At 50.2% G+C, this 9,143-nt stretch overlaps 1 non-coding gene across 1 annotated transcript; it reads right to left on the bottom strand.

Moving 5' to 3' along the window:
* Positions 1-7,642: 7,642 nt before the first annotated feature.
* TRNAQ-CUG (transfer RNA glutamine (anticodon CUG)) lies at positions 7,643-7,714 on the bottom strand. The gene has a single exon. It is a non-coding gene; the product is annotated as a tRNA-Gln (tRNA).
* Positions 7,715-9,143: the final 1,429 nt, after the last annotated feature.

Genomic DNA, 9,143 nt, shown 5'->3' with positions numbered 1-9,143 from the left:
GATGCGCAGTCTGCTAGGCAGCTGTCCTGGTCACAGGATATTACAGCTTCTACAGGGTAAAAGGGATCTATTTGGGGTTTGGACCCCATTGGGAGCTGGATAGCTGAGTGCCAGAGACGGGATCACTTCTTAAACTGTTTTCAGTTAAGCCTTCAGCTTCACCCTCACCTGAAAAGTACTCACCATTAACGGGTATGGGTTCCAAATGCCAAAAGCATGTTGGAGGTAAGAATGGGTGTTTAGCTGTCTGTGGTTGTTGTAGTTGATTTTCTTTTTGCTGTTCCTGGTGTGTAAAGACAGAGACATTTTTGAATCTCTTAAAATTGCTGTTAGTGCTACAGTCCCTCATCTTAAGCTTATGCTATTAGTTCTCTTCTGTGATATATTCTGGTTCTGAAAGATAAAAGGTTGCTCTGTGTGTGGCATTATGGAGTGAGGTAGCAAATGTTGGTTGCAGAAATGGGGCATGTGCCACAACAGTCCTGCCCCTCACCTACATTCTCTGAGTCCAACCTGCAAAATTTCCATGCAGTCAGAGTGGAAAAGAGCATTTTACCTAACTGTGAAATTGCTTACAACTTTCAGTGTGTAAGTGAGATCAGAACCCCCCACTCTAATTACATCTAAAATTTATACTTAACTACTAGTGATCTTAGGTCTGTAGCATAGAACTGAATTTGTACTACAATTACAAAGAGCTTTATTTTTAAACTAGAAAAGAAAATAAGCCATAAAATCTGCAGTTAGAAACTTTGAAAAAGACCCATAATACTAAATTTAAATATTCATTTTCAACCTTTTTTATTTCACTTTGCTTTGGAACCCATGTCCCTTGCCTAATGAGATATATGTAGGTTCGGGTGACTCCCAAAAGCATGAACTGCTAAGGACCGTTCTACTGTCCTTGATTCATATCACCAGGATAACTACACTTTATTACTCCTGCCCTAGTAAGAAAGAGATTGGGGATCTCACAGCAGCCGAAATGACCATTTGGACAAGCACCCCCATCATGCAATGCGGGGTGGGTGTGACCATGCACATCAGCAACAAAAGACTTTTACAACACATCACCAACAGATGTCAGGGTAGAGTTCATTCTGACCCTGCTTACATCCTCCCCACAACCAAGAATTGGTGCTCCTGGTAAATCACACTCCCTATTATACCAAATCATTGGTATTGAATGCTGAAGTCACAGCTAGCAAAAGTAGCCACCCATCTCTGCCCTGCAGCATCCAGCTTAGCCCTTGTTAACACATAAGTCAGTGGATTGTTCTCTGTCCATACCTGAAACTGAGCACCACACAAGTAGTCTCCAAAGTTCTCAGTGATGGCCCATTTCAAGCCCAAGAACTGCAGCTGGTGGATGGGATAGCAAGTTTCGCTATCAGACAGTCCTTAGCTGGCAAAGGCTACAGATTTACATTTGCCTTCCACTTCCTGGTACGAGACTGCTCCCAAACCCTCCAAACTGGCATCAGCATGCAGGATAAATGGCTTGTTTGAGTCAGCAGAGACTAGGACTGGCACATGAATCAGGCAAATAATGATTTCCCGTAAAGCTCTGTCACATCTCTCATCCCGCCATGTCCCAAATGGAGAGGAGAGGAGCCCCTCCCCTGTCCCAGCCCAAGAACACCAGATCTGTGGAGGCAAGATGTCTGTAGCCCAAACCAGCTGGAGCTGCTGGGGAGAGGAGTTCTCCCCTCAGCCCAGGCCCACTGGAGTTGCTATTGCAGTGGGGGAGAGATGTCTTTCATCTAGTTCTTAGATGCCCTGATAAGAGGGGGGTTGAGTTTTTTCTTCCCACCTACAGCTCAAACTTCTTTTTCTCCCACCACTTTTTGCTCTAGCCTGATCTCCCTCTTTCACCTCAATTCTCTTTTTCCTGGTCTTGTTCCAGAGCCCTGACAGCCCAATTCTCTGCCCTAACTCCGTACCCTCTACTGCACCCTGAACCTCTTATTCTAACCCCACCCTAGAGCCTGCACTCCCAGGGCCAGTGCCCTCATCCACCTGCACTCCAACTCTCTGTCCCATGTACCCTGATTTAGGGTGTACTAATAATATTAATTTGGATAATATGATGAAAATTTAATTTATTAGCTTACATTTTATTTAATTTAATTGAGTTACAAAGTTACAGTTGCTTTACTGCTATTCAATAGATACATAGGGCATTATATGCAACAAAGTTTTGGTTAATGTCTCTTACCACACTTCCTTGATAACCTGGTGGTAAGAGACACAGAACCAGCCTTGCAGTTCAGGTTTATCAATTCTTGAGTGAAAGATGCAGCGCTTAGAAAAAGCTACTGTTACTTAGGGTTTACTTGACTAAGTTAAACTTAAAATCAAAACCTAATAAACAAAGAATAAAAACTTACGGAAATGGAGCTTAGCCTAGTTCCCTTGAAACTTAAAGTTTCAGAACAAGTACAGCCTACTGCTAGTACATAGAGAGAGAGTGGAGGAAATAAGTCAGAATGATAGAGTGAAGTGCTCTAGTGAGGTGGGCTACCTCTTTTATAGGGCAAAAGCACCGGAAATCCTTCCTCCTATGTCCAAATTTCATTCCTCACCCACAAAACGTTAGGGTACGCTTACTTCACAGGCTAGAATGTTTGTGCATGTTGATGACATGTACATATGCACTTAAGTTCCCTGTGTTGTACCTGTTAAGTCTGTGGGTAGAATACTGAAAAAAAACCCCTATGCCATTCTCCATTGTCGATTGGTCTAAGTAAAGGTCTTAGACAGGCGTGAGTACTTATCTATTTAAGTAAAAAGATACAGGTCAACTTTGATTTCTTAGTAAAAGGTCACAATATAGATATGCTAACCTTGCCTTAGCTTAACATACAGGATATGGCCTGTAGGGTCTCGTAAGTCATGTGCCCGAGCCTCCTAATCATTTCTATTGCCCGCCGCTGGACCCTCTCCAAATTGCCCACATCCCTTCGCATGTGGGACCCAACCCCAAAAGTACCCACATTTCACCCCAATGGCCCCCAAATGCCAGATTTTAATATGTACATAGGGTGCTCCCATGGTCATGTCACTCCCGAGCTCTCCAGTGGAGCCTGCTGGTGGAGAACAAGGTCAAAATCAGCCAGGACGTCGCTCAGTCAATTCCCTGTGCTCCCAGCAGGTGGTATCGGAAAGCTCAAAGATGGCTCACTTCTCTTTCTCTCATCAGCTTCAGGCCCCAGGCTTACAAATGCCCAAACTAGTTGGGATTCTGCCCTGGGCTCAGGGTGTGGGGCTGCTCTGAGGGGATGGACTTGCACACTTGGGATATTAGTGCAAAGATACAATTTCAATTTCTCTTAGAGAAATTTGAGGGCAATTTATATTTGGTAAAATCTTATTTCGTGAAAGAAAAGCTGCAGTGATAGCCTGGTTACTGGGGTGCAAAACACTTTCCTCCTGCAAGAAACAAGAAGTTAGAATTAGACATTTACATCATTTGTTCCAATGTTGGCACAGGTTTAGTTTTGCTTCTGTGCAGGTTTGTTTCAGGTGGTGACTGTTTTGGTTTATTGGGTTGTTTTGGTTTTTTAAGTTGGAATGGAGATTTTAATTGACATTTGCTGGATTCGAATGGCTGACCTGCAACACCAGTTTTGACATACTTCTGCATATTTTATACAGATTTGGCCAGTAGTCAAGGATACAATTCCTTTATAGGAGGTTTTAGAGTTCAGGCTTATTTATTTGATGTTATTTTATCATCCTGCTGTAGCACACCTTTTTGCTAAAACCTTGAAATTATTAATTTATGGCATTTGTTAGTTTTTATTTTTTAAAACAAAGTTTTTCTTAATGTTTGGGTTTTAAATTAAGCATTGTTTTTGGTTTCAAATTTTCATTTAGGTTTTGGTTGTTGATGGGATCTTTAAGAACTTTGGATTTAATACTAAAATTTGGACAGATTTAGCTTATTGAAAGTAAACTGTTCACTATTTTATTTTAATAAAGGTTGTATTGCTGTACACCCTGGCCAGTGGGAGAGGAGATGAGCCTGGCCTTTAACTGAGAAGGAGCAGAGGCATGGGAGAGGCCAGGTGATGGGGGGGCACAGCCCCCCAATTTTTTTTGTCTACCCACCTCAGTCTCCCACCAAACGAGAAGAGTCTGATGCCATTCCTGCTGGTCACTGGGTATCACTGCTGCTCCATGGGAAACATGCTCTGTGCATTACCCAGCTTGGTGAGAAATACACTCTGTGCCTTACCGTGACTGGTCCGTGGGTGTCACTGCTCCTAGAAGGCAGACACACGCTGTGCATTACATCACCTGACCGCTGGGTGTCATTGCTGTATCAATGGAAACACTTTCTGTGCATTATCCTGAATGACCACGAGGTGTCACTGCTGCTCCAAGGGAAACATACTCTGTGTGTTACCCTGATTGGCCACTTGGTGTCACTGCTGCGCCAAGCAAAACACCTTCTGTGCATTACTCTGACTGCCCACTGGGTGGCACTGCTGCGCCAAGGGGACATAAGAGCGGCCAGACTGGTTCAGATGCAAAGTCCATCTAGCCCAGTATCCTCCTGTCTTCTGACAGTGGCCAGTGCCAGGTGCCCCAGAGGGAATGAACAGAGCAGGGAATCATCAAGCGATCCATCCCCTGTTGCCCATTCCCAGCTTCTGACAAACAGAGGCTACAAGCACCATCCCTGCCCACCCTGTCTAAGAGCCCTTGATGGATCTATCCACCATAAACTTATCTAGTTCTTTTTTGAACCCTGTTATAGTCTTGCCCTTCACAACATCCTCTTGCAAGGAGTTCCACAGGTTAACTATGCAACTGTCTTGAGTTTACCCCCCCTCCCCTGGCAAGGTTGTATATGGAAAAGAGGATGAGGATGAGGAGAGCCATGATGTGTCTGTCAGTGGCTGGTGCCTCAGTTTCCTCTAGGCAGCAGTGCTGCAGGCTCCTTTGGTCTGTGCCCATGCAACTGTGTCTGGGGAAGGAGGAGTAGAGGCTCATTCTTCGCAGCCCCACGCCCCACCCCCAGCAGCTGGGGAATCCAGGCCAAATTTAATCCTGGTAGCTGGGCTGGGAATAGCCTGGGCTGGGGTAGGGCTGGGGAGGAATTGGGAGGGATACAGATGCACCTGCTGTGAGGGAAGATCCTCCCATTCCCTGCCAACCCCATTCACTCCTTGCAGCACGGCATCCCCTAGCATTTCTTTCTCTGTCATGGGAGCTGTCTGCTGCTTCTTCTCCCTTAGCATCATCTCTCCCCATCCTGGAGCACTGGCATTGCCCATCCTGTGCAAACAGGCAGGCCCCGGTGTGCCCCATGGCACTGCCCTGCAATTGTGGAGGCAGCTGTTGGATGGAGCCATATCAAAATATGGGGGTGGGCAAGGCTGGGGACCAGGACTCCTGGGTTCTCCCCTCAAATGTGAGACGGGAGTGGAGATTAGGGGGTAGAGTGGGGGAGGGACAGGGCTGGGATCCAGGGCTACTGCTTTTTCTGGGTTTCTCCACCTCCTGCAGCTGCCTCGATCCTTTCAATGTGTTTCCTGTTCCATATTCATTTGCTGACTTGTGTAAATCACCCCAGAGGTGGCTGCATCTCAGTGTTGGGTGAGGCACCCTTGGCTGCATCACCTCCTAACTGCGTCTCTCTCCCCGTTCGGGTGACCCTGCAGCACTCAGCAAACATCCACAAGATCATGGGGCACTTTGAGCACTGCGCAGGCAGGGGCCAGGCGCCCAGGCCTCCCTCCAGAGAATGGGACACAGCATCGACTACTTTTTACAGGGATTAAAAAGGGGCAAAGGAGGGCAAATCAGAGGAGTAGGTGGCCAGGGTCTGAGCAGGGGGTGGAAATTGACTGGTCGGGGGTCAAGCAGCTGGAGGCAGAGTTAGGAGAGGGACTGAAGGCAAAGTCAGGGAGGTGGGAAGGAGCCAGAGTTAAGCCCGGAGGGAGGCGCTGCCAGAGGGTTAAACCCCGGCACAGGCAGGGGCCGAGGGGGAACAGTTATCCCGGTGGGCTGAGACTCCAGTATTTGCAAACATGGGTGAGGGGAGCAGAGGGCTTTTTTATTTCCCCTCTCACAGGCAGCACCTCTCAGCATGGACTTCCCAGGGCTGAGCTCTTAAAGGCACAGGCATCCCACTGCCTAGACACTGCAGCTCCTCTCTGATGTAACCTACTGAGGTGCTGCAGTAGGAGACTCAATTCAGTGAAACTGGGCATTCCCTATACGCCCCCCAGCCAGGGGGTTGTGCACCCCCTTCCCCGATTTTCCCCAACACCCCCTCCTTCAGTGGTCAGGTAGTTACATGCAGCGCTGCCAATGTTGTCATTGGTTGCAAATTTGAATGGAAATTGAAACGTTAACACACACACTTTAAAAGCAGATACAACGTATGAAAACTACTTGTACCTGAGAACGTCAAATAGGTTTGGAAAGTCTGGACAAAGCCGGGTTTCCTCACCCAGCTGTTGTGTTTGCTGACAATGTTGGTGCATTGGCTTCGGCAGTGTTGGCCAACCTTAGAATTTCAAATGATGATTTGTAAGCGAGGTGTGAATGAGCTCTCCCCTGGCAACTACTGATGACCAGGGTTGTGGGGAAGCTTTGGGACCAGACTGTATTTACATGAACTCACCTACTCTGCTGAGGTATCCAGCGGACAGAGCTGGGCTGCCTCTGCTCTAGGTGCCCGGAGGAGGGAAGGTGTGTGGGGCTCCAGCCTGGGACTCTTCCTCCCTCCTGCCAAGGCCTGACTATTAATCCCAGCGCTGGCACTCCTTTCTTCAAGCGCCATGTGGGCCAGAGGAAACGTGTGGTAGGAAGCACAAGGGCCAAGCTTGTGAACATCAGGTGCAGCACCAAGAATCCCAACTATCAGGGTAGCAAGTTCTAGAGCCCTATCCCATTGTGGCCATCCCTGCCAAAGACCTGGCTCTCGGAGGTGTGAGTCACCCAGCAGGAGGGGAAAGATTCACTCTTACACAGCTGGAGACAGGGGAGTTGAGCTCTGGGGCATTACCACAAGCATGGGTGGGTGGCAAGTTTGTAGAAATTTTGGTGGTGCCCAGAACCCGCCCCCAAACTCCACCTCCACCTGCCTAAGGCTCTGGGAGGGGGTTTGGGGGGATTAGGGTGCAGGATTCAGGCTTTAGGATGGAGTTTGGGTGCTGGGTGTAGGCTCCGGCAGGGTTGTAGAAAGGGGTGAGAGTCGCAGGCTCTGGGGGTGGGAAGGAGTGTGTGGGAAGGGGTGCACCCTCTGGAAGGGAGCGTAGGGCTGAGGATGAGGGATTCATGATGCAGGAGGGGGCTCAGGACTGGGGCAGAGTATCAGGGTTCAGAGGGAGCTCAGAGTTGGGGGTGTTGGAGAAGCTGAGGGCAGCCTGCACTAGGACTCTGGGGCAGCAGTTCTGTCCAGAATCCCTCTACTCCAGCAGCAGGAGCAGGCAGGGGACAGGCACATGCTGCTTTTTGTCAGTCAGGGATGCACCACAGCAGAGGGGAGGGGTGCCATGCAGGGGCCAGGGGAAGAGACCCAACTCCAAATATTATTGGAGCAGGGCCCGAAGCCCTGAATGTTCCTGGAGCACGAGCACCACAAATGTATATAACCTGCCGCCTATGACCACAAGCCAACACAAGGTCCCACTGAGATTTGAACTCAGATTACAGGATTCAGAGTCCTGAGTGCTGCCCATTACACCATGGGAGCAGCTTGTGCTGCCTTCTCTGCACATCGGTGACCCTCATGGGTTTGGCTTGTGTAAGGGGGCTCTTGGCCCTTTACTAAAACTTAGTGTGTGTGTGTGTGGGGGGGGGTTGGTTGGCTAGTTCCCAGCACCAATAGAAGGGGGAAGGATCAATGGGAAACCAGGACCCTGAGACTGACAGTCCCCAGGGACAATGGGGAGAGGCCAAAGCTCCAAGTTAGCTGCACTGACAGGCCAGACAGTGTAATAAGAGAGTCACCAGGCCAGGGGGTCCCATCCTCCATGTGAGCTGGAACTGCCTGGGCGAGAGTGGGGCAGAGGTAAGGAGAGAGCAGGAGCCCGAGAAGAGTCGGGGAGCAGAACTGTGCAGATGTAGTGCCAGAAACTGCTGCATGTAGGAATTTGCAACCTGTAGCAGTTACTGATACCTGAGGTTGTTCTTATTTGCTGACTTGTCCTAATTGGCTAAAACTTGACAGTGGTTTCTCTAGCAAAGGCCAGTCCCTGGCCTCTTGGTCCAGACATCCTCCTTCATATCAGGCTAGGGTGACCAGATGTCAAAGATGAAATATTGGGATGTGGGGGGCGGATCAAAAAAAAAAAGTCAGAGAGCCCTCCTGCCGCCAAGCGGAAGTGGCACAACCCCATCTCCAACCAATTCTTGGCTCCAACCTCTGCTACACCCCCAGCTCCCCCATCCTCTCACTCCTGGGCCCAGCCTGGGCTCCAAGCTCTGCAGCCGAGCCATGATCCGGGCAACTCCTGCAGCTCCTGGGCAAGGGGTGAACCAGGCAGCTCCTGGCAGGAGCGTGTCTGCCCCACTTGTGTCTCCGGCCCCCGCCCACCTGGGCCCTGCCTGCTCCATGCTGCCCCCACCCCAATGCCCTGCCCGCAGGCTGCAGGGCAGGAGCAGCTTCTGCGCTGCGCTCCTGGCCGTGGCCTTGGCCAGTGTGAAGACCTGCGGGGGAGGGGCGCAACCTTCCCTCTCCAGGCCTGCAAGGGGAATGTAAAGCGGCTGTTCCTGCGGGAGAAAGGCGCTGCCATCCCTCCCTAGCTCTGCCAGAGGACTGGGCAGCAGCAGTATTAGCAGGGGCAGGGTGCCTGATTGTTTCCCCGGCTCTGCGAGGGGACTGGAGAGCGGCCGCTCCTGGGCGCGTGGTGTGCTAGGTTCCTTCCTAGCTCTGCGACGGGAGTGGGGAGCGGCCGTTACTGTGGCGGCGGGGCACTCGGTTCCCTCCCCAGCTCTGCCAGGGGCCTGCGGAGCAGCACTTCCTGCGGGATTAGAGCGCTGCCTTCTCTCCCTAGCTCTGCGAGAACACTGGGGAGCGGCCCTTCCTGCGGGATTAGGGCGCTGCCTTCTCTCCCTAGCTCTGCGAGACCACTGGGGAGCACCACTTCCTGCGGGATTAGGACGCTCCCATTTCTCCCTAG

This window comes from Gopherus flavomarginatus, chromosome 18 (genome assembly GCF_025201925.1).
Source record: "Gopherus flavomarginatus isolate rGopFla2 chromosome 18, rGopFla2.mat.asm, whole genome shotgun sequence".
NCBI lineage: Eukaryota > Metazoa > Chordata > Testudines > Testudinidae > Gopherus > Gopherus flavomarginatus.
The sequence above is the reverse complement of the archived record's forward strand: the minus strand, read 5'-3'. Positions and strand labels throughout refer to the sequence as shown.